Source organism: Pollicipes pollicipes, unplaced genomic scaffold, assembly GCF_011947565.3.
Source record: "Pollicipes pollicipes isolate AB1234 unplaced genomic scaffold, Ppol_2.1 Scaffold_6052;HRSCAF=7182_pilon_pilon_pilon, whole genome shotgun sequence".
In the NCBI taxonomy this organism is placed as follows: domain Eukaryota; kingdom Metazoa; phylum Arthropoda; class Thecostraca; order Pollicipedomorpha; family Pollicipedidae; genus Pollicipes; species Pollicipes pollicipes.
In genome coordinates, this window is record NW_023596805.1 from 18,875,793 (window position 1) to 18,902,588 (window position 26,796).

Consider the following 26,796-nt stretch of genomic DNA (forward strand, 5'->3'; position numbering starts at 1 on the left):
CTCGACTGCCCCGTGGCCTGCGAGCCCGCAGCAGGCTCCCGATCCACCGACCGTCTCGGCGTGTCCGCTGTGTCCCGAGTCGTCTCTGCGTGTCCGCTGTGTCCCGAGCCGTCTCTACGTGTCCGCCGTGTCCCGAGCCGTCTCTTCGTGCCCACCGTGTCCCGAGCCGTCTCTACGTGTCCGCCGTGCCCCGAGACGTCTTTGCGTGTTTAGCTTGCTCCGAGCCGTATCTGCGTGTCCGCTGTGCCTCGAGCCGTCTCTGCGTGCCTGCCAGGCCCGGAGCCGTCTTAGCCGGCCGGGTCGTGATCGCCTTCTCTGTATCGGGCTGGCTGCATCGCCCGGTCCGGGCCGGCTTGAGCCCGGCTCGACGGCCGGCTGGCGCACTTGTTAGCTGTCGAACGTTCTGACGGAATCGATTTTGCAGCGTCGGGCGATGTTTTCGCCGAATCAGACCGAAGCGGCGCGGTCAGTCAGGACTTGTGAGCCGTATGATGTGTGTATGTGTGTGTGTGGGGGGGGGTGAGTGAATCGGGGAGGGGCGATCGGGCTCCTCGGCACGCGCGCAGGCTCTCAAATCCGGGCGATGAGGTCACCGAGGAGGAACTCGAGCCACTGAACGCTGCTGAGCACCACTGCCGGATCAGAGCCCGTCTGTGGGCCGCAACCCCCGCTCAAGCACCGCTTGGGCTCCCACCCGAGCACCGCTGGGGCCGCACTGACTTGGCACACACTCCAGGCTTGACACTCGCTCGCACCGGGACTTGGCGTAAACGTTCCTCCTCCCTCTTCCCGCCATGTTGACATTTTGGAACTAGGAATGTGCTACCGTGTTGCTTCAGTCCGCTGTTGTAACTGCAACGTTTATACGCTCTCGTCAGTGTTTATAGCCGAGCGCTGATGCCGCCATCGTGGGGGAATTCCCACCAGTGATCGCCAGATTCCTCCTCCCACCTCACCCAGTCAACAGCGGAATCGCCGCTAGTAAAAGCGTCACTTTGTCAGCATCTCACCAAACACACGGGTTTTCATCGGAACTGAACGTCGATATATGTTTTGCACAGTGAATGCATTTGTTTTGTCCGTGCGAGAGTCTTTCATTGTCCATCGATCTCGGTGCCGAGAAAAGACTCTGTGCCTGTATCACACTGGCACGTGGTGGTTGAGTGTGCGCGTCGAATCAACCGCGTCCGCACCCTACGCCATTCTGCTGTCGGCTGCGGGGACGGACAGTGAATGATGGGCCGCTGGGTTGACGCCATGCTGTTGTTTCTCCAGGTAAGCGCCCGCTGTCTGTGTTCGGCCTTCACTCCAGTGGTCGGAGGCCTGCCGCCGCGCGCGTCCCACGATGGTGAGTGCTGTGTTCGCCGCAGGACCTATTTTTACAATCTGGGGGGAGGGGGAGGAAAAAGGCACACATAACTGCGATGAGGCAGCTGTCCATGAATGGACACGGAGAACAGCTGTTTGCTGATAGGGTTGAAAGCTGGAAAGCCTTTGGAACGAGGAGCTCGGCCGTGGTGTAACGTCCAGACAGCATTGAAGTCCCGTTACCCGGAGCTTGATTGGTGCAGACGAGTGCGTAGTTAAGATACTGCGGCCGCAGGTGAGAATAAACGGACCTCACGAAGTACGGCCGGTGCTGCCGGCAAGTTCACGGAAAACGGAAGTATCAAAATGCTAACACGCGTAGAAGAAAATGCCAGAATGCCCAGAAATCACCGGTCCGTGCTATTATTACAAAAAAGTACGCAGTTCGGACCGGTGTTGTTGATTTACCCGTGAGAGACACGTATACAGTTTGTGGGTCATAAAAGTCCTGACCCAAGGTTCAACAAGGTTAGAAAGTATGAATTTTGGCTTCTGACTCGTCAAAGCCACGCTAACCACCTTTTACATAATTATGTACGTTTTCGACCCATGAATCACGACGCTCATGACCTTAACGTCACGTGGTTATTGCCTCTAGGATGCATCATCCGGTGCGTCCATTGGTGCAGGTTTTATTGTGGTCGAATGAGGTGCATGTCAGCAGTAAACAATGAAGAGTTTTGAACTTAATTAGCTCGTTTGCCACGACATTCATAATCCACTTGTCCCATGCGTGTTTGGCTCTTGTACATCGCTTACGCTTTGTCGAGTGGTCTGTTTTTTTACGGTGGTGACACAGAAACATGGTTCTCGAACTTGTCAGCATTTTCTTTTGACCGTGTCAGCATTTGAGCACCTTCCAAAAAGGAAGGTTTTCGATCCATCCAGTGATTGTTCTGAAACCAGACCTGAGTGCCCGGAGCCCGTGCGCTGTCAGGCATACGCCCCACAGGTGTGTGCAGGGGGCGACCGAGGAGGAGCCAACTCAAACCAGCGACCGCGCGCGGGACTCTAAATCATTAAACTTACGTCCGACTCCCAGCGATGCGTAGATAAGCGATGCGACTCCCTAACGATGTGTAAATTTCGCCGACGCACCGGTGTAGATTCAGCGTAAACATGTACTTCGCCGTCGATTTTACGACAGCCAACGTGGTGGGCAGGTGGCAGGCAGCGGTCCTCGCTGTCGGAAATGTGAGATGCCACACCCCCAGGCCAGTTAGAATAGAGATGGAAAAAATTGGCGCGGTTTCGGTACTTGGTCCGCCCAAGACCCACGTTTAGCATCAAGTCGCACGGCTAAGGGACGTAGGAGCCAAACGCGATGATGGATGATTTGGTGATGCTTGACAGTCGCAGTATGATTTGTGATGCTTGATAGCTGCGGTTGTGGAGATTGTTACAGACATCTTTCCGCTTGTCAGTCACCGGGGTGGTCCACCGATCCGCAGACGACCCACACAGTCCCGGGATGTGCGGGCACCATCGGTCGACTGGGGCAGCCTGGGCCGCCGGGTGCCGCAGACTGGGGCTGGCCGGTCCCTCTGCCGCCGCCGGGCCGGTCCTCCGTGTTTTCGTGTCGGTCTTCACGCTAACCGCCCGCGTGCTTGACGTGTTTTCTGGCGCCCGCTGCCGTCCTGTCAGAGGCTGTATTAAAGTGCCACCGGCGGCCGTCTGCCAGCGGCTGTATTCGTCGGCCGGCCGGTGGGCGCGGCGGCAGGGTGGCGCTGGTTGGAGACGCCGCACGCACTAGGAGTCGTCGGCTGGAGTTTGGCTGTCTGGGCACAGCTGGTGGGAGTTTCTTCCCCGCGGCGGGGAGCCTGTCACCTACAAGTTGCCGCGGGACGTAGGGGTGGTGTTGCACGTGCGGCGGGGCCTTGGTATCACGCCACGCTACTCTGGGAGGCGTTTTTGCCCCGCCGCCAGACCGTGTACACGGCGGATTTGCTGGGCTGCGATCCGTCCCGACTGCGCTTGGAAAGTGGACGGAAACGTTAATTGGGCACAGGGCCAGGATATAGTGTTTTGTTGGTGTTCTTATGAAGCGATGATGGAATTACGCACCGTTTTCGCCCTGATACCGGGGCGGGTTCGCGTGCGCTGAACCGACCTCTTCACTCGAGCAGAGGTAATTTGCTCAAGTTTTTCTGAGGCAGCGGTAACGAACGTCTCCGGTTCGCGTCTGGAAGGAAGACATGCCATAGTGAACAGCAACAACGAACCGTCAGTTCGGTGGCCAGCGGGGCCTCTGCGCCGATTTCTGGGGTGCGACTGCGACCGGTGGGGCCTCTGCGTCGATATCGGGAGACTGGCTGTAGCTGGTGGGGCCTCTGCGCCGATTTCTGAGCTGTGGCTGCCGCCGGTGGGGCCTCGGCGTCGATTTCTGGGGTGCGGCTGCGTATGGGCACACTGAGGACCCACGCGATTTTAAATTCAAATCACACCACAGTGTGTCGTCATGAGCCGGCACCTTCTGAGCTCCAGCGAGCAAACTGCGCCGCTCGTGACCCATCCCCGGCGCCGAGTCAACTTGGAACAGGTGGCGCCTGCGCTCCTTTCACTCTCAGCTCTCTTCCGTTTGCTGCCCCCTGCGCCTGTCATTTCTCCCGCGTCTCTCCCCTGCTGTCCGTGCCAGCATCGTGCCGCCTCACTGCCTCTCAGTCCCGTCTGTGAGATCCGTCTCTTACTCAGTGCCATCTCGCAGAGCCCTCGCTTCCCCCATCTGCTGGAGTCTCTCTCCTCCCCCCCCCCCTGCGTCCCGTTTCCTTGCACCATCTCCCCTGGCCAGCACGACCTCCTCAGCCGCTGCCGGCCGACCTGGCCGGTCGGCGGTGGCGGCGGCTGCTGCTGCTTCCATCGGCGGACCGTGGGCCATGGGTCCGCGGTCGGCACTTGACCTCCAGCACCGGCGCTGGCCGGCCGGCAGGCGCCGAGACCACCGGACACCGCCGTGAGAAGACGATGCAGGTGTAGACCTGACCAGGCCAGACCAGGCCAGGTGACCAGGTGTGACCAGGCCAGACCTGCTGGGCTCAGCAGCATGCTCCTCCGTGGACCTGCTGAGCTCAGCATGCTCCTCCGTGACCTGCTGGGCTCAGTATACTTCTCCGTGGACCTGCTGATCTCAGCATGCGCCTCCGTGGACCTGCCGAGCTCAGCACGCTCCTCCGAGGATGACGACGGCTGTACCCCTACGCCGCTGGCTGGCCTCTCTGACTGTGTACGGACTTGGTTGCGCGCATGATTTGATAAATGTTTTATTTACCGGCCCGAAGCAACTAAACGTCCTCGCCCTTTGGACGACACACAATGCACGCTATAGGCCACGACGTCACCAAGGTGTGAAGCCCATAAACTCTGAACAGCAGAGGGTGACATTGGCTTTCTATTCAGCCAGCGGATTGATTTCAAAGAGTGGAGGACTTCGAGCGGCGCGACAAACACGGTCCATTGTTAGAAGCTATTCACTTTTCGGTTCCCACCTCCAAGAACACTGCTCCCATTGGAGAGAAGCCCCGTTTCCGGCCGATATAGCCCCGGCCCTCATTTGTGAATAGCCGGGGAGCGGAGCGGAAGTTGCCAATGACAGCTTATTACCAGCTGTTTTTAAGCCGCAGATTTGCATACGTCAACAGCGGCTGGCGTCGGTGGGGCGGCGCCCTGTCCCGCCCGGCGGCCCCGTGTGACCCCGGCGGCGACCCGTGCCTGTCGCCCCGGGGCGTCACCGGGCGACACCTGACCTGACCTCCCGCTCCGGCCGACTTCAGCGCCTGCTCCCAGCCAGGCACCACGCCTGTGTGCCGCACTGTCTCACTGGCGCAGAGAGCAGGACTCTCCTGCCGTCCTGTCAGGAGTCGGCTATCCCTGCACATCGCTCGTCGAGGTCGTCAGAAGATCTGTCGACGCGCGTACCTACCATGCGCGTAGGCATTTGGCCTCCGATGCGGCGTGGCTTCGGTGTGCTGCCTGCTGGATTACGTCAGTCGTTACAACCGTCCACATGACAGATGAGGCGCTGGGGCAGACCACAGCCGGATCTCCGGAGCGGAGGTGCCTCCGCCGGCGCGGCTCGTGTGCCAGTCGGATCAGCTGTCGCGCGTGCCAGGCCGAGATCAGAGGATCGCTGTCGGGGCCGACTCTGAGCGTTGCCGCGGGCCGGGTCTGAGAGGACGCGTCACGTCACGTCACGTTACGCCCGCCTCCTCGTCTGAGAGGCCGCGCCGCCGACCGTCGACGTCGGCGCGCTCGCCGCTGACCGGAGCGGCGCGCGCGGCCGACGGCAGAGCGGCGCGAGTAAAACATGACAGCGTATCACCGGCGGCATCTTCCCCGGCCGCCGTCCCCGCGCTCCGCATTCTGCGAGGCTATCTTTAGAAAAACGCGCGCCCCGGCCACGCCCGCCCGCCGCCCGCCGGCGCGGTGCGACTTGGGCCGCGGCGCGGCACGTTCGCAGAGTCGCGCCGCCGCGGCCGTCGGCGGTTTCGGCGTCGATTCCGACGAGACCATCTGTGCGGCGTCGTGTCCGGCGTCGGCGCCGCGGCGGAGTCTGTACGGACGCGGCGGAGGGCGCACGTTTGGAGCGCGCGCTCTCTCTCTCTCTCTGTGCGCGGAACCGCTGCTCGCGCGCGCGCCGCGTGACCTCGGCGGTGACCTGTGACCTGACCTCGCGCGTGACCGCGCCTGGCGCGGCCGACGTCGGCCCGTGATGGGCGTGTCGGATACTGCCCCCGGCTCGTCGGCAGACGAGAAGAAAGTAAGTGGCGCCGCCGCCGCCGCCGCCGCCGCCGCCCTCGCGGCAACAGTATGGGAATGGGAACGGTGCAAATCGTGCCACCGGTGCCGGTGCTGCTACCGACGGCAGCGACTTCAACGTGCATCCAGGAGTCGTGTCTTCTGATGTCGGCCGGGCTGGCCGCACCACGATTATTGCTTCATTTGGACGTGTATTGCCCACCTGTTACAAAGACTCTTATCTCATTAATTTGCAACTTACGCCTTTTCTTAACCCAGTCACTGCACGATGTCGTAACCAGGCGCATATTGTTTTGGGGCCTGTATTATCAAGGCGAAACTTTGGCGGTAATCAGTTGGTGGTGTTCAAGAATGCGAGATTGACATCAAATAACTGTCGAATGCTGTTGCTATCGATATCTCTTTCACCATCCACCCATCCGTACGGTTATCACCGTCATATTATCCGGGGAGCTCGACGTGATAGAACAAATTAGATCTCGACTCCAATTTTGTTATTGACTCTTGGTTGCCTAGAATTCAAGATTCAGGGGTTAAAGCTACGTATAGGTCATAATTTAGTCAGATGGCAGTGGTGAACTACGGCATGGTTACGCAAGCACCAAACATAGCTGGCGCTGAAGGCACAAGGTTGTTTGCGACCCCTCCAGCTGTTTGTCCTGCCACAGCAGCCACTGGCGCGGACTGGCCGCGTGGGCATTGCACAGTGACATTGAACAGGACACTGCACAGTGACGCCCGCGCTCTGTGTAGCGTCTGCCGCGGGCCGTGCCCGGGCCGTGCTCCGGGCCGTGCCGGCCGCCCAGCGGGCGCGTCTCCTTTTTGTCCGGGTCCCCAGGGAAACCTCGCATGGTTATCGGCCGGTGCCATTGCTCAAAACCGCGCTGATGGCGACGCCGGGTGCCTTTCAGGCACCGCCACTGGTTCACGGCCATGGGCTCATTGCCTAGTGTTCCATAAACTCGGCACTGAACACTTCGTGCGGTGAAAACATGGGCATTATCCACGGAAGTGGCGGAGCTTGGTAAAGCACGTGATTGGATCTGAGGTGGCCCTTCACCACCAGCCGGTATGCTGACTCAAGGCGGCAAGCACGGAGGGCGCGAGAGGAAAGGCACGCTGCTTAGCCACCTCGTGACGGGTCAATCTGTGCTGTGGAGAGGAACAGTGTGCTCGACTCGTGCTCACACTATCACATCTGAAGTGAGAAGGGAGAGGACGCGGCCCTCCCTTTCTCCATGGCCGTCACGAGTCCACCAGACGTCGGCGGGGATTCTTTGTGATTCATACTCATTACGGGCAAGAGAGTTGACGCTGTGTGATCCCAAGTGGGGTGTCTATCTCCATCCATTTAGATGATGGAGGTCAAGTCGTTACACATTGACCTGAAGAGGGGAGGGGTGGGGCTCTCGCTGTCACTCTCACCCATCACTCATCGCGTCTTGATGTAAGTTTGGTGAGGGATACCGAGTCGCCGGCGTACCCGGAGAGAGGGACACCGAGTCGCCGGCGTACCCGGAGAGAGGGACACCGAGTCGCCGGTGTACCCGGAGGGAGGGACACCGAGTCGCCGGTGTACCCGGAGAGAGGGACAACGAGTCGCCGGTGTACCCGGAGAGAGGGACACCGAGTCTCCGGTGTACCCGGAGAGAGAGATACCGAGTCGCCGGTGTACCCGGAGAGAGGGACACCGAGTCGCCGGTGTACCCGGAGGGAGGGATATCGAGTCGCCGGTGTAGCCGGAGAGAGGGACACCGAGTCTCCGGTGTACCCGGAGAGAGAGATACCGAGTCGCTGGTGTACCCGGAGAGAGGGACACCGAGTCGCCGGTGTACCTGGAGGGAGGGATATCGAGTCGCCGGTGTAGCCGGAGAGAGGGACACCGAGTCGCCGGTATGCCCGGAGGGAGGGATATCGAGTCGCCGGTGTACCCGGAGGGAGGGACACCGAGTCGCCGGTGTACTCGAAGGGAGGGGATGCCGACGGACATGGAGAGCCGGTCGCCGGCCCAGTACCCAATGGTCCTCAGTGGGGAGGGACGGATGACCGCTGGTGACTTCCTCCCACTGTCCCTGCCGGACGACTCGCACTTCGTCACCGGTCCCCTGTCACCCCGTCAGTGGGGACGAGATGGACTGGCGCCGGCGGCGGCCCTGCCTCACCACCTGTCTCCGCCTGAAGCGGGCGGTCGTGGCGCCGGCGGCCTCCCACGCCCCGGCTCCGGCGGACGCCGCCATTAGCGCCGCGGGCGGCCGTGTCCGGGCCGGCACACGCGGCCCGTGACCCGACCGAGCTCGGCTGGGCGCCGCCGCCGCCGCCGCCGCCGCCGGCACTCCGACCTCAGCCCTGCCACGGCCCGGCGGCGCCATGCTGCCGGCCGTGTGGCCGCTGGCGTCGGCGGCTGTGCTTCGCCTGGCCGCCTGGGCCGCCCGCCGGGACGCGAGTGACCTCAGCAGCGGCCTGCGGGCGCCCTCTGGCGAGACGGCGGCCGGGGGCAGAGGTGTCCCGCCGCCCGGCACGGCGGGGCTGGTAAGATGGGCCCGTGTTTGTGCGCCCGGCGACGCCGTGCTGTGCTTTCCGGCACGCTTGTTGTACCCCGCAGGCTGTGGCTGCAATGACGTGGTCTCCAGTTCCCCGACAATTTTTTTTTGTCGCGAATCAACTTGCGTGTCACACCAGCGACCGACCATGCGAGACCCCCAGCGTTCTTGATAGCGAATATCGTTGCCTGAGATCGACCCGCCCCTGCTCTCCGGGTACCGCCGAGAACGCACAATCCATGCCGTCCCTGAGACTGGTCCGTCGCTGTCTGAAGTCTCTTCGTGCCCGAAGTCCCTGATGACGGAGCGTCGCTGCCGTCGCTGACGGCGTGCGTCGCTGCCGTCAGCTCGGGCGGGGTGACCTGGGCGGGGCGCCAGCGGCGGCTTCGCTCCGCCGGGCTCGGTCACGGCCCAGGGCCGCCGCTGGCACCAGTCCGCCTCAGGCTGACCCCGGTGTGCCAACCAGACCCCAGTCCGCCTCAGGCTGACCCCGGCGTGCCAACCAGACCCACGGGTCAGACGGCCGAGTCCGACCCCCTGACGGTGGCCAGTTTCTCTTTTATCTTTGAAGCATGTCCTGTGCATACTATCTCAGCATTTCCTTATGCCTTGACGGGGAACTGATTGTAGCCGTCGCCCGCGCAGTGCTTTTATCAGAAAGCGCCATGTCAGCGAGAGTAATTTTCAAGGACACTAAGCAGATTGGTTTTTGAGTTTTCCAGCCTTGTATCGCTCCGTGGTGTGACGTCTGCTTTCTGGAGACGAAATGCAGGCACGGCTCAACTTACGAACTTTCTTGTGAATTATGTGCCGATCCATCCTGAGCATTAACTTCATCTGTCCATCGCCCTCCCGGGAACTCCTAGCATTCGTTTCCGCGTCGGCAGGGTGCTCCGTCTTCCCGTTACTTCCCGACTCTCTCCCATTCTTGTCACGCAATCGGCCAGCAGGCGTGAGAACTCCGCAGAATGCGGCCCGACACTGCAAACGTTGCCGGTCGGGCCGCGGCGTCAGCGGTTTGCATAAGTTTCTAGTTGGCGCCGGAGTGGCGTCTGTTTTTGCTCGGCGATGCCGCAAATTGCGTCATTAGTGAGAGGAGTGTTTCTGGGGTGACAGATCGATCCGTTTGCGGCGGGGCGGCCGCCGCCGGCCCCTCCGTTTGCCGCGCCTCACTCCCGCAATGAATGCTAATGGCGGCAATGTTAATCGGACTGGCCGCCTCAGCCGATGCTCAGACTGAGGTCTGAGGTGCTCTGATCCGGCTAGCCGGTGCTCAGACTGAGGTCTGAGGTGCTCTGAGCCGGCTGGCCGCCGTTTGTTAGCCCGTGGTCAGGCGTAAAATAAGCGCAATTTAACTAATTTAAATTCGAATTTCATTTGAATTAGTTTTCTTACATGGTGCACCAGCCGGCCCGCGTCATTCGTGAGCGCGTTTCCTCGCCTCGTTGAACCGTACCTTGCTGGGGACGCCGCCGCTGCAGGGCGATACTCTGGGGCCGTATAGACGGTTTGACCTTTCATCAACGGTAACCGAGCGTGGAGACCATCGCCGGTCGATAAGGCTTGGCTCAGGCTGACGGATCTGACCTACGGGCTCGATAAGAGATGAGGTGCTGGTCCCAGCGGTCTGGCCTGCGAGGGGCGGACGTCTCTGGTGACGGCGGTCTCACCGCGCCGCTTCTGACGGGTCGACCGGAGCGGACGGCTGACGGCTCCGGACGGAGGGGGGGGGGGGGGTGGGGGACGGCTGACGGCTGACGGCTGACGGCTCCGGACGGAGGGGACGGCTGAGGACTCCGGGCGGAGGGGACAGCTGACGGCCCCGGACGGAGGGGACAGCTGACGGCTCCGGACGGAGGGGACAGCTGACGGCTCCGGACGGAGGGGGCGGCTGACGGCTCCGGACGGAGTGGACGGCTGACGGCTCCGGACGGAGGGGACGGCTGACGGCTCCGGACGGAGCGGACGGCTGACGGCTCCGGACGGAGGGGACGGCAGACGGCTCCGGACGGAGGGGACGGCTGACGGCTCCGGACGGAGGGGACGGCTGACGGCTCCGGACGGAGGGGACGGCTGACGGCTCTGGACGGAGGGGACGGTGGGTGCCGGCTGTATGGGCCGGCTGTATGGGACGGCTTTAGGGGACGGCTGAAGGGGACAGCTGGAGGGGACGGCTGAAGGAGCCGTGACCTTGCCGGTGGTAGCGTCCTTGCCCGCGCACATCCATATGCATGGCCAGCCGGCCGGACAGTCGGCGGTGGCGGAAGCGGCGGAGATCGATCGCGTCTGGTGATCGATGATCGCGTACACCCCCTCACTATCTGTCCGCTGAGTGCAGGCTACGCCAGAGGTTATCACCTGCCTGCTATCCTTGAACGAGCCGAGAAAGGGCTGGAAAAGTGCTCCGGTCTTCTCGTGCACGCCAAAGGTCGGGGGTCGATGCTAGAGTTTGGGACCCGCTGATGGCGGCCACAAGACGTGCTGACGCCAGGGTTTTGGTCATTTTTCTACGATGTTCACTGAGATAGCGCGACTTTAATGCCACGGCGGGAACATAGTGGCACAACGAAGAAAGCTTGCAGCGCTGAGATAGCTCATTGGGTAGGCCTTCGGCCGATGCTGGCTGGACGGCGAGGCCGCCGGTCGCTGACCTGGCCGGGGCGCCAGGAGTCGGCGACCTTGCTCTATCTGCAGCGGCTGCTTCAGCTCACCTCAGATGGAGCTGAGGCGACCGCCAGTCGCTGACCGGGCCGGGGCGCCTTGAGTCGGCGGCCTTGCTCTGTCTGCAGCTGCCGCCTCAGCTCACCACAGATGGGGCTGAAGCGGCCGCCTCAGGGCCTTTGTAAACCGTTCGACGGCGTAGGATTGATACAAACGTTTCAAAGTTATGGGGACGGGGACGGGGGCGGAGGATGAAGCAGATGCGCGCTTGACCCTAATCCGTCGTCCTTCCTCAAGGTCAGGGCTGGTGTCACAGTCGGGGCTTCCCTCGCCCCCTCCGTCCGTCCGGCCGCGGCTGACTGTCTGGCACACTCCGCCCCGTGTCGCATCGGCTGCGGGCTGCCGCTGTCACTGGCCGGTCTTCGCCGCACTGCTGGGCCGCCGGCGGTGCCGCGGATGCCGGCCGACGGAAGCGGCGGACGCGGCTGGCGCCCGACGGCGGCGACGGCGGTCCGCTGGGAGCGCGTGTTCCGCCCGCGCCGGGGCGCAGCAGGCGAGGTCAGGCCGTCAGCGGCCGCGGCGGCCGAGCCCGCGCTGCTGCCGCGCGTCGGCCGGATGCAGGGGAGCGCGTGTTCCGCCCGCGCCGGGGCGCAGCTGGCGAGATCAGGCCGTCAGCGGCCGCGGCGGCCGAGCCCGCGCTGCTGCCGCGCGTCGGCAGGATGCGGAGGAGCGCGTGTGTGGCGCGCCGACGTGGACGGTGAGCGGCGGCGAGGCGCGAGGTCCGGCCCGGCCTGCGCACCCGGCCGCGATGACGGACGTGTCGCGTCCCGGCCGGCTAATGAAGACGGCCGACCGGAGCCGGCGGCAGTGGCGCCCCCGCCCGCGACCCGGGTGCCGGCCGGTGCCTCCGAAAGCAGCGCTCCAGTCGGACGGCGCGGCTGTGGCTGCCGCCCCTGTACGACAGCAGGCTGGATCTTTATCGGCGCCAGACGGCCCCGCTGAGGCAGGTCAGGCAGAGCTCAGTCTCTGCCGGTCTGTACGGCTGCGGCCGGCCGGGCCTGCGTCTGCGCCAGAGCGCCCGGCTATGGTCAGCCGGCTCGGCGGCTGTGTCTGCGCCAGGGCGCCCGGCTATGGTCGGCCGGCTCGGCGGCTGTGTCTGATCGGGGTCGCTCCTACCGCCGGAATGCCGCGCCGGCGTCCGCCCCTCGGGAGCCGACAGAAATATTTAGAGTATGGCTCGGGCGAGCGCTGCCGGAAGCCGGGAGGGCGTCAGTCACGCGCACAACCGCGTCCGCTCTCCCCTGGCCTCTGTCCGAGGCTCCCAGCGCTCCCGCTGCTCCCCGCCGTGCGCCCTGCCACTGCTTTTCGTGCCCTGTGACGCCGCTCTGGAAGCTCTCGCTCCCGCAGCTCCCACCCGCTCTTGTCATCTGTGCTGCCGCCTTGCGGCGTCCCCAGGCACTACTGGTATTGCCGGGTTGGGCTGCCATCCCCGCCGCTAACAAGGCACGCTGACTGGTGTCTATGAAGACTAATCTGGTCTAACGGCCGCTAAGTTGGCCCAGTTCTCCGATGCGGTTTGTCTCGGCCCGACTCGCCATTGTCTCTGGCAAACAATGCTCTGTTGACGGCGGCTGTGGAGCGTGAGAGCGGACGATTGGCAGGTGTCGCCCGGCACTCCGGCGCCGGTACTCCTGATCTATCCAGGCACTCTGGCGAGCGGTCCGGTCCGGCACCCCGGCGCCGGAACTCCTGATCGGGCCGGGCACTCAGGTTTCCCCGGTCCGATCCGACACTCCGACGCCGGAACTGGAGTGCCGGTGCTGGACGGGACCAGGTCGCATGGGCCCGCCGGCCGCCGCCAGCGGCGCCTGGCAGGCATGTTAGCCTCCGTGTGAACGGCACGCCGATCATGGCGTCTTCCTTGAAACGGCGCCGGTCTACTTGGACACGGACGCAGGCCGGCTGGGCTGGCTTACCGGGAACATGAGGTAACGGCCGCTGTGGCGAAAACTGCGTGATTGGCATGCGCTGCCGTGCCGTGATACAGCGCGGGTGGAGGGCGGTCCGGGGCGAGCCCCTCCGCCGCCGGCGCCGCCGCGGTCAGCCGCTCACGGGCCGGGGGTGATGACACCAGATCGTGTGCAGGCTGCAGGGACCAGCTGTAGCAACCAGCGTCAGCAGTAAGAACAATGTGAGGTTTGTGCGAGAGCTCATGAGCCTTGTTTAGCCTGAGCAGCACTCGCCAGGCCGCTTTGTCATCCACCTCTGGCCCTGTCTCTGAGGCGAGAGCGCCCCCCTCCCCCCCGCGGCCCCGAGGGTGGACCACGCGTGGGGAGGGCCGCTCGTCATGTTTGCCTATTTTTACAGACGTGTGTGCTATGTAAGCGTGCCGACTGGCCCGTAGCTTCTGACGCGCCGCCGCACCTGTCCTGATGTTCACGACGGAGTACGAGCAGGCCGAGCAGACAGAGCGTGACCTGCGCTCGGCGCCGGCGCGCTACACCCGGCCCATGCGGCTGACGGGGCGCGGCGCACAGCTGAGCCGCGCCCGTCAGCGCTTACCCCCGGCCGCGACATGCGGCCGCCCTTCTCACGCGGTGCAAATAGGTGATTGGACCCTCGTGGAATGCGACGGTCGTTACTTTCCGGCCGGTTGCACATGCTGGGCGTCGCAGGTTCACTGACCTCTGACACTGCCGCCGGTCAGCGCCCCCCCCCCCTTCCCCCGCGCCACAGCCCTAGCCCAGTGGTGAAGCGCTCTCCGGGTCAGAACAGGGCCTCAGCACGCCTTGTTTTGTGCGTCGAGCTGCATCACGCTGTCTGCTGCGGCAGTGACTATTGATCTAGCAGGCCTTGTAGCGGGCCATTATCACGCGCGTCCCGGCCGGGCTGTGAGGTCCCACCTGTCCTGGCGCCGTCACGCGATCCGGCGCCGGAGCCGGGCCGGAGCCGGCGCCGGCTCCGGCCCGGCTCCGGCCCGGCTCCGGCGCTGATGACCGGCCGGCAGGTGCCCGTCCGCCCGCCGGCTCCGGCCCGGCTCCGGCGCTGATGACCGGCCGGCACGTGCCTGTCCTCCCGGCCGCCTCCCGAAGCTCACGTGCCCGCTCGGCCCGGTCTGGGCCGCCGCCGCCGCGCACGGCCCGGCTGGCCATGTATGGTGCGCCCCCCCCCCCCCCCCGGCCCCCTGTCCCCGGGCCGGCCGGCGCCGCCGTATAAGGCAGCGACGCCGTATGGCATTTTTACCAGGGCTGCCTCCAGCGTTGGTTGTAGTGCGGCAGGGGCGGAGCCAGCGTCGGGCCCAGCGCCGGTCGAAGTGCCGCAGTGGCGGAGTCGCGGCTAGCCGTAGTGTCGCTGTGGCGGAGCGGGGGCTAGCCGTAGTGTCGCAGTATCGCGGTGTCGGAGCCGGGGCTAGCCATAGAGTCGCGTTCCGCGTTTCGCTAGACTCCTCACGTCGGTTGTGCCGCCCCCCCCCCCCCGGCTGAAAGTACACCGAACACACGCCTCTGCTGTCGGGGAGCACGTGGCCTTTCATCAGCTGTGATCACTGGCCGCGCCTGCAGCGGCCTCACCAGGCTCTGGGGCCGACTCTGATGACTGATGACTGGAGGCGGCGCTCCACGACCCTGGCATTGAGCAGCAGAGGCCCAGACCTGCGCACTGGCTGATCTCGGCGACGTTATCCGGGCGCTGCAGGGTGTATAATGACCTCAGTTGTCTGCACGCCCTAAATCATCATCATTCATCATCATCTAAATCATCATAATCATCGGCCGAACGGGCGTCTCGCGTATGAGCCGGGCCTGACTGCAGCCACCCGTCACCTGAGCGTTAGCCGGACCCGTCACCTGAGTGTTAGCCGGACCTGTCACCTGAGTGTTAGCCGGACCCGTCACCTGAGTGTTAGCCGGACCCGTCACCTGAGTGTTAGCAGGACCCGTCGCCTGAGTGTTAGCCGGACCTGTCACCTGAGTGTTAGCCGGACCCGTCACCTGAGTGTTAGCCGGACCTGTCACCTGAGTGTTAGCCGGACCCGTCACCTGAGTGTTGGCCGGACCCGTCGCCTGAGTGTTAGCCAGACCTGTCACCTGAGTGTTAGCCGGACCCGTCACCTGAGTGTTAGCCGGACCCGTCACCTGAGTGCTAGCCTCGCGGTCGGGCCCCGCGGAGGCCGGCGCTGGCGAGCCGGCGATCTGAGCAGTTACTGGCGCGGCCGAGGGTCAGGGGAGGGGGGCGGCGACACGTGTACCGACACGTGGAGGAGCCGGCCGTGTTGACTGCAGCGTCGGCAGGGGCCGGCCGCGCCTGAGCTCCGCCGCTGACCGCAGCCGGGCGGGGGCGCCAGCCGCCGGAGCAACACTGCATGCCTGACTGACCGCGGCCGGCGGCGGAGCCACGGCAGCTCCGACACACGGCCTAATGGCCGGGGGCTCGGGGGAGGCCCCACGCAGGGCTCCCGTCCGGGCTGGGCCTCGCCAGACGGTAGGCGAGGAAGAGAGGTGGGGGCGACAGATGTCACATTGCCGGCCTGGGTCGGCCTCTGCAGCCGTCCAGACTACAGCTCAGGCTGGCGGGTGATGGCTCACAGAGATGCGCTGACAGGGAGGCGTCGCTGGCGACGGAGGCTGCGAAGCCGGCGCCCTGGACGGGGCTGGTCAGCAGTGTCACAATATTTGGCCTCTTAGGTGGCAGGGATGCCGATATTTGCCATGTTATTTCACCCCAGCGTGAGGCTCACTGCCTCTCGTCCCTCCCCTTGCTCAAAATTAGCCAATCGGCATCAGACTAGGCGGCGGTTAACCGGGCATCTAAGCGCCTCAAGCTTGACAAATAGGCCGGACAGGTCAGGGGTCAGGGCCAAAGGGCAACGGATAAACACCAACGAATTCGTGCTGGGGGCACCGGGGAGCCAGGATTCTGGTGGGATGTGGTTATACTTATATCCTGCACACGTTCTGGAGGAATTTTGAAACACTGTGAGTCAGGCGCCGTGGCGACCCCCCTCCGTCCGCCGTCGTCTGTCGCTCCCCGTTAGCCGGATGTGCCGCTGCCCTCCGACTGGTCGCATGTAAATGCCCGGCGAGCGTCAGCGGCGGCTCCGGCTGCTCAGGCGACCCCTGTCAGCCGTGCCTGCCGGCAAATGACACCGGGACGTCACAACCTGACCTGACTTGACCTCCGCTCCAGCGGGCAGACAGTGAGAACGGGGCAAGCAGACGGGGCAGAGGATGATCCCTCGTCGTAGAGCCCGGCGAGGCGGTCCCGTGCGGGGCGGTCAGCGCGGTGACCGCAGGTCCGGTGCCGTATCGCAGGCTGCAGCGGCGGCCTGTTCTCAGAACGGCGTCGGCTGGGGGGCGGGGCGGTATGCGGCGAGGCGGTGCGGGCACCCACCGCCGGCGATCGCTGCACCCCCGGGGCTTCTGGGCCGTCCCGAGCAGGAGCTGGTCGTCATCGGCCGTCATCAGTCGCCATCGGTCGTTATCGGCTGTTATCTGTCGTCGTTGGCCGTCGTCGGTGATGGGGTCAGTTGTCAGGGCACCGTCAGGGGCGAGCGCGAGGAGGCGCTGACATCAGCAGCTCGGGGCCAGGTCAGCTGTGGAGACGGGAGATGGGAACGACGCGGGACGGAGACGGAGACGGGAAACGACGCGGGACGGAGGCGGAGACGGAGACGGAGACAGAGACAGAGACAGAGACAGAGACAGAGACAGAGACAGAGACAGAGACAGAGACGGAGACGGAGGTGGGGACGGAGACGGAGACGGAGACGGAGACGGAGACGGAGACGGAGACGGAGGCGGGGACTCAGGCCGGCCCTGCCGTGCGTGCTGCCCGTACCGTGCACCTGCTGCAGGTACACGACGCCCGCGGCCCTCGGCGCCGGGGAAAGCCGAAACCATACCGGTTTTGCAGGGCGCCTCGGGACTCGAACGGCGTCGATGTCCGGCGGCCGTCCGTGGCGGTCAGCTCCACTGCAGGCGGCCGGCGGCAGAGTTTGATACATTTATTCACCGCTGGTTGTTGTGTTGCATGCTGTACGGAGCTGAGCCGGTTCCGATCCGGCGACGACCGGCGCCCGCGCAGCGTCGGCACTGTCCGTCCCCAGCCGGCCTGGCCTGGCCGTCCCCAGCCAGCCGGCACTGTCCGTCCCCAGCCGTCCTGGCCGGGTCAGTCGGGTGATCTGTTCGGCGGCTCGGCACACGCGAGGGTGCCATGTCGCAGCCGAATTTTTCATGTTTCGTTTCAGATCGGCAATTGTTGTAAAGCTTTAGCGTTTGTTAAAGGTGCCCTGCCGGCATCGACCGTCACCCAAACAGGGGAAGGAAAAGGGGATATTGGAAAAGGACGCGGACATCAGCATTTAGGTTACTGTGAGTTTCATGAACTGAGCTGATTATCCATTGGTAAAACACAGACTCGGAAGTGTTTCGAAGTGCTGCCTGTCAACGCACCGTCGACGTTCTGTTGTAACCCCGCCGGCCATTTTGTACCTAAATAAGTGACACGCCGTTTCGCTCTCTTTATTTGTTTCCAATTCAAGCAGCGGCGTATGGCATGCTTCACGAAAACGACCTGACTACACACCGAAGAGGAATAGGCTAAGCACCGACAGATAACTCACTTCAACTATTTGAAACAGACTAGCCTTTTTCTTACACTTTTACTCGCGTGTCTTCCGTTGCTTACATTAGGCAGTTCGTGCCGTAGGTTTGGTCCCGCATGCAGGTGGGCTCTTGGCTCAATACAACGTACCGCGTCAGTCAAAGCCACGGGAATAAAGAGGCATCGTTCAGCCTGATCCATTAATACACATTCCTCGGGGCAGGATTTTCGCCCCAGTTAATCAGCCCTACCACCATGGGTGAACCCACCCTGAACCATTACCACCTCGAGTCGTGGCGCTACGTCTGCTGGGAATGCCGGCTGGCGGGCGGCGGCCGGCCGGTGCTGCCACCTGTCGGCGCGACCGGGCAGCTAGCCGGCGCCAGGCGGCTCGTTTGAACGGGCGCCGCGTGGGTGGCGGGGGCGGCGGCCGGAGCTGACCTTGTGGTGCATTGAGGGAATTAGCCGGGCGGTGCCGCTGGCGGCCAGACGGAGCGGCCGTGCAGCGGGCCAGCGGCGCTGCTGGGGTAGCCGCTCACTTCACTGCCACTGGCTACAGCTGGCTTCGCTTGGTGTGCGCAGGTGTATGACAATGATGACCAGTGCTTTGTCGCCATGATGTATGTGACGAGGAATTATTGGCGTTGTTTTTAATTGAAGCGTTTTATTGCCGTTTGAAAAAGAAATTCCTCGTATTAGTAGGGCTAATGTGCCATGCAGTAAGCTTATTTACGTTATTATTCATGATATATGTTATATGTGATTCGGCCTTCGCCTAGACTTCCGACTCGAACTGCATAGTTTTTGTTTTAGACAGTTCCATCATAGTTACATCTTTGTGTCGAATGGTCAAGGTCTTTTAGAGTTTAGATAAGAGGTAATGAAAGCAGCGAAAGCTTTTTGTTCTACCTCTTGAATGGGGATACGCGTTACCTGGAAGCCAGTAGCGGCAGAACCTCTGAGGAGGTGGCGGCCAAACGCCATTTGTACCTCACTTCTTTAAACACAATGCCGTAGGCTGCATAGTAAATGCTACCCGGAGTTATGGAAGAGGGGAGGGAGCAACAGGGGGGGGGGGTAGGGGTGGGGGCTGTCCTCTTTGTGATCTGCCGCCTCTGTTAGTAGCACACCGACAGCTTGGGTCATTCAAGGTTTGTGTGCTTTTTAAATGAGCAGAACATGTTCTTAGCATGTAAATCATTCTCCAGGCTGTTTTTATTTTTTGTCGGGGGTTGTGTCCGCTTCCAAGACGGATTAACGGTGACAAAATCCGTCCGCTGCGTCAACAACCCAACCGCAGTGTCACGAATCAGCCACAACCCAGCCAGCGTTTGACTCAGACGACTGGTCCGGCTGGGGAACCCGCGCCAGACAGGCTGTGGATGCCGAATGGACCGCTTGCAAACCCCCTGCATCAATGCATACAGCGGCCGTCACGGCGTGTTTCATGGGCTGCACCGATAACGTCATCTCATGGCTTGCGTTTGCATTCCGGCGGTCCATTCATTTCGGCTAAACATAGAACCAGATGTGTTTGCAGCCAGACATTATGACAGAGAGAGACAAAGCCTGGCCTGGCCTGGTCTGGTCTGGCCTGGTCTGGTCTGGTCTGGTCTGGTCTGGCCTGGGCGGCCTGGCCTGGCCTGGCCTGGCCTGGCCTGGCCTGATCTGGTCTGGTCTGGTCCGGTCTGGTCTGGTCTGGTCTGGTCTGGTCTGGTCTGGTCTGGTATCAAATGGGTTTGCAGCCAGACATTGTGCCAGAGTGAGAGAGAGCCTCGTCTGGTCTGGTGTGGTTTGGTGTGGTTTAGTGTGGTCTGGTTTGGTTTGGTCTGATCTGGTGTAGGCTGGTCTGGCGTGGTCTGGTCTAGGCTGGTCTGATGTGGTTTTGGTTTGTTGCGCCCCGCTGACGTGGCGCCCTCTTGTCTGTTGCAGGTGGGTGCCAAGCGAGGCGTGCGTGTCCCCTGGAAGGTACGTACGGCCGCTGTCTGTCGCTGGAGGGGGGGGGGGGGGGGACGAACGGCTCCCGCCGGCCCGCGAAGCAGGGGCAGGACCGCGCTGGTCTCGGCCGCTCCCATCGAGCTGGGCGGCGGCTGCACCGACGGTCAGGCCATCTAGTGACGACCAGGCGCGCTGCGCCAGAAATAGGCTCCGCCCACTGGCAATTTCTTGGAAACAACAGCAAGGCGTCGCTCACCCGGCGCAAGCCAATTGTGTGGGAGGGGTGAGCCCGCTACTTACTCCGACTGTGGAAGGCTGCGAACGGAAGTCGCGGCCAAGTTCGTCTCCCGTGTCTCCCATTCCTACCATGTAAGATTAACTGTAGGGAATGTTGTTGGATCAAAGAAAAGAATGTCAAACCTGACGCTTTATGTCACATGCGGCATCTACGAAGTATTTAGGTGTCGCGGAGATGCATGCTTGGATGCATGGCGTTGCTGTCGCCCGGGACATGGCCTTGGTCGGGTCTGGCCGTGCTCTGCCGATGAGAACGGGCCACGTTCGACAACGGCCATCCGTTTCCATTTGATGGATGAATGAACGACTGCGGCCTCCGCTTGAGAAGAGACGGCCGCTGCATATCGGCCGCCGAGGGCAGCCATTGGTGGCGGGCGGCCTGCTGCGGCGCTATCGACTTTTCGGACCGGCGGCGGGCCCGCAGTGCCCCCTGTGGCGTCTGCGCTCTCTCTCTCTCCCTCGCCCTCGTCGCTCTGTCCTGTTGCCAATCGCTGGCGAGTCGCCGCCTGCGGCTGGCGACGCTGGCCGGATCTCCGCGGCGGAGGACTGCGAGACAGAAGAACTGCACGTGACGGGAGGCGAGGAGCACCTCTGCGCAGGAGATTCTCCGCCATGCCGGGCGCCGGTCGTGTTTTGGGCCGGTGGTAGCCCGGAAGAATCCGGAGGTTGCCGGCAATGGAGCCGGTCACAGTCAACCTGATCCCAGCTGTTGTGGATGAGATCAACCGTAAGGTAAGCCCCGCAGCTGAGAGGCCCCAATGGTGGTGTTTCACAGCTGCCCCCGGCTGACGTCTGGCACGCGGAAAGCTGACGACAGATGCAAGCTCATTTTATTGATACTTTTCCGAACGAGTGTTGTTCTCTAGTCCTGAGTTTCGTCTTATTGTTTCGTAGCGACGAGGATCCCACAGCTGCAGTGCTGCAGTGCTGATATCAAAGGGCTGTTATTTATGCGCTGCAATGGTATCTACCGCAGTGGCATAACCGAGAAGAAGCTTTTGGGGCCATGCCCTGTCCCCCCTCGTGGAGATGGCGGGGTCCCCTGCTGCCGAAGACCCCAGTATTGATGGAAGTTCAGGATCGTTAAGTTTCTTAAAACCTGAGAAGGGTCCCTGAGATTCAAAATAGGATCCCATATCCTCTATTTCACTCTCACAAAGCTCCTACGAATAAGGCGATCAGGGCCCCTTCAGCGACGAGGAGAGGCCCCGTGACTAAAAAGGCCTCCGGTGACCCGATTTGGTCGCTTGGATGAAATCCTGCTGCGACACTTACTGTCGCGATATAAGCAACCTATGGAAAATGCAGTCCGGGTGTTCCAGTGTGCTATCCTAAAGCGAAGGCCGGAAGTTAAATATCGTCACGATTCAAAGTCATTAAACGTCGTTACTGAGTATCATCAAAATCAGCATCATCACAGCAACGTTTGAACTGAATTTTCCTGCATGATCGGTTAAATCAGCATTGTGATAAGGTTGCAAGTGTAGCTTTGGAGCGTTACATGCCAGGACACTCCAGCATATAACAGTGACAGGACGGGTGGCCGCCGGGCGTGGTCAGCAGGCTCGGTCTGTCACCCCAGACGACGGCTGATGCGCCTATTGCGCCTGTTCCGTGCTATTGGTGACGCCGATTGGGTGATCGGCGGGCGGGGTATCGGCTCAGACCGCTGGCCGCACGGCGTCGGCTCGTGATAACACCAGACACACTCGCAGGAGAGCGTGACGCCGGTCCCGTACGCAGTGGTCCGTTGTCAGGTGTGCAGGTCTCAGTGCGCGGGCAGTTGTCGTTAGCAGAGCTCCGTTGGCGTCTATCCCACGACTCCATGCTTCCCGAAGTGGGCCCTACAAACTCTCAAGCTGCGTGAAGTTTGCCATGCTACCGTCTTCTCGCCGTGAAAGTCCCGTTACAAATTAACTTTATTCGATGTAGACCCCCTATCATTCATTGTACTCAGCGAAAACTTTTCCAATTTCGATCGCTGTGTCCTGACAATCGTGCTTCGGAACTTCGGTCCGGCCTGGGCGGCCTCGGTGCGTTAGCATGTCTACGGACGATTAATTACCACGCCCCCTCCCAGCCCGTGTGTTGCTCTATGGCGGCGCTCCGTGCCTGGCTGGAGCGGGGACAGCTGCTGCCAGCGTCCGCCATTCTCTGGCGCCTTACAATACCCGTCAGCGCTCCCGAAGCATTTAACGACATTGCGCACGGCCGGCGCGGGCCGGATGCGCCGCCGTCAGTATAGTGCTGCCACCTATACACGGGTTTGGTAACCAGACGACGGCGGTCTCTCGCCGCAGTGCCGTGGTGACAGGTGTCACACCCTCGCCCCGGGTACGAGCTCTGAGTTAGCGGGGCGCTCCCGGTGCGACGCTGCACTCTCAGTAGCGCCGCCCTCGCCGCTAATTCAGTGATAATTTGACATATTTCCGCCGATCATTTCGCCGGTAATATACTCCAAGCAGAGTCCGTTATGTCAGCCACGTATTCTGTCAGAAATCTTCCGTGGGGAGGACGAGGGCGGTGCCGTGACAGGGATTGGCGGTGGGTCAGCCGCCGATCCCGGCGGGGAGACAGGCAGCAGTGTCGACTCAGGGGTGGCACGTCTAAAGTGGACATCGTTTAGTGAGGGCTGTACCCGAGTCACATCCTGTGATTGTCGTCCCCCCCCCCCCCCCCCCGTCAACGCTGGGACGTAAGCCTGTGAGCCTGTCCTGGCTTAAGCGCAGCGTCATCAAGTTCGATGCGGACGAGATTTTCCCGAGAAGTGTTTTCAAGAAGTCCAAAGTTCTTCCCGCTGTTGTTGTTTTTGGCATTAAGCTCGGTTGCTTGGGTCCAGTATTGAGACCAGCAGTCCGTGACAAACATTGAGTTGGACGCTGCTGCCAGGTGCTGCAGCTGCTGCTGCCGCCGCTGCGGGCTGGTCTCTCCTGGCTGGCCCGTCTGGCCCGTCTGGTGGCTGGCCCGTCTCTCCTGAGGCCCGCGCTCGGGGCTCTCCTGGCAGGGCCATGCTGCGCCGCCTCGCCGCCCGCCAGCTTCCGCGTCCCGGCGACGCCCGGCGGCGGGGAGCCAGCAGGCCGCGTCTGGAGTCTAGCAATGTCACACATGCCGGCATGCGCGTCATGCGGGCGTGATCCCGACCCCCGGGTGGCGGCCAGCGCCCTGTGTCGGCCCCTGTGCAGCACGCGCGGCTCGTTGCATCAGCGGCGCTGGGCGCGGCCGCTGGCCGGCCTGCGCCGCTGTTTACTCCGGCGGGCCGGGCGGGGGCGTGGCGGCGGCGGCGGCAGTAGTGCCCCGGCACCGTCGGCGCGGCGGCAGAGGCAACTCAGGGCAAGGAGCGTGTCCAGGGCCGGGGGCCGATGCTAGGGTGGCCGCTCTGCTCTTGTCCCCGCTCCCGGCTCAGTCTGGGCTTTAGCCGGCACTCCAGCGGCGTGCGCCTCGGCCAGGGGCCGCCCCTCGGGTCCGGCGGATGATGACACGCCCGTCTGAGGTCATCCGATTCGCGGCCGATGACCGGCCGTTCCGTCCCGGGCTGACGACACCTCCACCCCGTGATCGGCCCCGGCGGCGGCGGCGCGAGCGGTGTGAGCTGACAGCTACGCGCTCCCGCGGTTGTGCCGTCTCGGATATGACGTGTGCGCCGCCGCCGCTTGTCTCGCTGGTATCGGTCGCGTCGGCTCCTGTCGCAGGTCGATCGCCGGTGTCTAACGGTGGAGGAGTTATTTTGCCGGTGTCTGCCGACGGCGGTGGCCGGAATAGCTCAAGGCCGCCGCCGGGGCGACGCGCATGTCAAATAAACAGGCGCGCGGCGCCCCGGCCGACCCGCTAAACACCGCGGCGGGGCAGAGGCCGCGCCGGGCGGGGGGAGGGGGCGACCGCCGGGCCTTTAAACGGGCCGAGCCCCCGGCCACCGCCACTGTCAGCCGGGACACTGACCGGGTGACTGGTGCCTTCCGCCCATTGGTTGTCGGCGTTGGTGGTCCCCGCTGATTGTTCGGTGCTTTGGGAGACGGTGTGCGATTGGCGGAGAGTGACGGTTCCCCTTGGAAACCGATCGGCTGCAGCCTTTGATTGGACGAACTTGTCCGACGTGGCCAGTGATTGGTGTTGTGTTCGGAGCCGTAGTCTCCGGCCTTGGAATAAAAAGTCTGCCCGGTGATCACTGCCATGGGCGTGACCTGAGCGGTACCGGTGGACTGCGACGGTGACCCGGGCGGCCCGAGTGACCCGGGCGCGACCTGAGTGACCAGGGCGTGACCCGATCGATTCGAGTGATCCGAACGCGATCCCAGTGGTCCGAGTAACCTGAGCGTGACCCGGGTGATCTGAGTGACCCGGGCTGCGGCGGGGACGGCGCACCGTCCGGCCGTTGGGAGCCGCCGGGCCGTGACCTGACCGCGGCCGGTGCCGGGTGTAGCTGCTGGGCTGGTGCTCGGGCCAGCTGAACTCAGCTCAGCTCACCGCTGCCAGTATGTCCGAAAAGCTCGGCCGCAAGATTTCATTTCGGGTGAGTCTGTCACACAAGTGTCTCGGATTTCGGGCTGTGCAGACCGTTGTGCCACGAGATGTTCTGCTTCGAAGCTGTTCTGATCGCGAGATGTTCTGCTGTGTTGTCGTTTCCAGATGTACCAGAGTACAGACCGCGTCACGCGCGTGTGCCCCGTCCAGATCGGCGCACACAGTCCAGGGACATGTCAGTACGCCGCCATGGCCTTGCGAGGTCGGGCCAGCTCTTCCGATTCTCAGTTGCTGAGTGCATGCTCCCCATTTTGACAAACTTCACTCCCTGAGCCTGGAACCCCTGCTGCCGTCGTGTCCGGGGCGTGCTGTGCCAGTTCCTCAGTGTCGTGATCTGATGCCGCCGCTCTGGGCGCCGCATCAGCCGAGCCGTCGAAGCGCTGCGAGGCTGCGAAAGCGATCAGCCTATGTCGTCGCTCGCACCGCAGCTAGAGCTGAGACTGGCGGGCGGACCGGCGGCGCGTGCCCGAACCGGCTCGGATCTCCTCATCCTGCCCTGAGCTTGGCCCTGGCACCGAGCTCAGGGCTCGATAGCCCGCTCGGACACCGACCTCGGGTGTCTCGCTGAGCATGGCGCTCGCGCTGTCGTCGACGCAGGCGGCTAGAGTCGTGGGTTCACTGGTGCGCGGTGGGAGGAGACGGGTCGGACAGCTGAGGGGCCTGCACCGGCTCACCGTCTCAAAGCCTCTGATGACCAGAAAAGTCGTCTCGGTTTGTGAAGTCGCATGGACGCCAGCTGGGAGGACTTATGCAGTTGCGCTTTGTGGGACCATTTGAACGCTGAGAGTCGGAGGCGGCTTCGATCGACTGAACAACGCCGTCTGCCGGCTCGCTGCCATGGTGAGAGTCGGCCGGAGCCCAGGCTGTCTCACCCCCACCCACCATACTCCAGCTCAGCTTTGACGAGTCTGAAGGAGGGGGTCCTCAGCGCGGTGCCGTGTGGGGCGGGGCTGCGCTCTGGGGAGGGCCCGTTGCCGGATGTGCGGGCGGGAGATGCGGGCGAGGTCGGCCGCTCGGTGTGTTCAGTTGCCAGTCCACCCACCAGCGGCCAGTTACCCGCTGCGCTGGTTCTGCCGCACGTGTCGGCTGCTGTTACCACGGGCTGGCCGGGCGGCAGTTCACCGTCGGCAGGATAGATGGCAGCACGGTCGCTCGACGAGGCTTTCGGTGACTGGCTGCCGGCTGCGTCGTGCTCAGAGCAACAGCCTGAGATGGACGATAGCAAGCAGGCACACCGCCGGTTGATATGAGCGGACGTCTCGACACGGCGGTCCTCGGAAGGTTGGAAAGACGGAGACCCGGGACGTTCGGCTTCCGCGCCCTGAGAGGTCGCGAGAGGTGACGTTCTGAGCGATCACGCTCTGACTTCCGAGAGGTCTCATTCTGAGATGTCACAAGGCCGGAGATCTGAATCATGGTGCTCACTCGTGGCGTTCGGGTGCGGTCGGTGGCTATCTTAGTTACGTTGCCAGGCTGGCTGGACATTCCAGGCCTTTGGTCGAGCTGCCTTGCATATTTTGTGGACAAAAGAAGAAACAATGGGAGTTGTTAACAACATTCTAGGCGAGAAGGAAGACTGTTTGGCGTGCACTGTATGTTCTGTTTGTATTTTGAGATGTCAAGATAAAAGGATAGTTTGTTCATGGTCATGATCGCAGCTCTCTTGGAAAAGGCTGAATGATTTTGTGACTTAAATGGCACGCTTCAGCATGTATGTAACTGTGGATAACCACGCGTCCTTGTCTTGTCATGCAATTTCAAACGAAGTGTCCGGAGCAGTCCAGACGAGTTGTGCCTGTCCCCCCGATTCATTGGTGTCCAGAGAATGTTTCTCAAGGCTCTAGGGGCGCTTAACGGGGCTCTGGTGGCGTCTGGACCGGCGGTCGAAATATGGGTGCAAGGAATGCACACATCTCTGGTAAATTTGATTGAAATGCTGCTTGCTGTGTGTGGCAGCTGAACGAAGAATCTGCACATCGCAGCAGTATTGACGAGGACGGATGTTTTGATTTTCCCCTGATTTCGCTGAGCGAGCCCGGAAAGCGCAGATCGCATTGCTCGATGATGTCACCGCCTTCTCCGCAGCACTTGATGAACGCCCCCCTCCCCTTGGGCCGCATGG

The 26,796-nt window shown here is 62.7% G+C and overlaps 1 protein-coding gene across 9 annotated transcripts in view; it reads left to right on the plus strand.

Annotated features, from left to right (window-relative positions):
• The window catches only part of Ank2 (Ankyrin 2), a 173,651-nt gene that overhangs the window by 17,225 nt on the left and 129,630 nt on the right, over positions 1 to 26,796 (plus strand). Inside the window, exon 1 of one of the 9 annotated variants that reach the window (XR_005094930.1) lies at positions 24,093 to 24,663. The exons of the other annotated variants lie outside the window; for them this stretch is intronic. The gene's annotated coding sequence lies outside the window, so the exon portion shown is untranslated. Of the gene's footprint in view, positions 1 to 24,092; positions 24,664 to 26,796 lie in introns of those variants that run through there. 9 annotated transcript variants of the gene reach the window in all.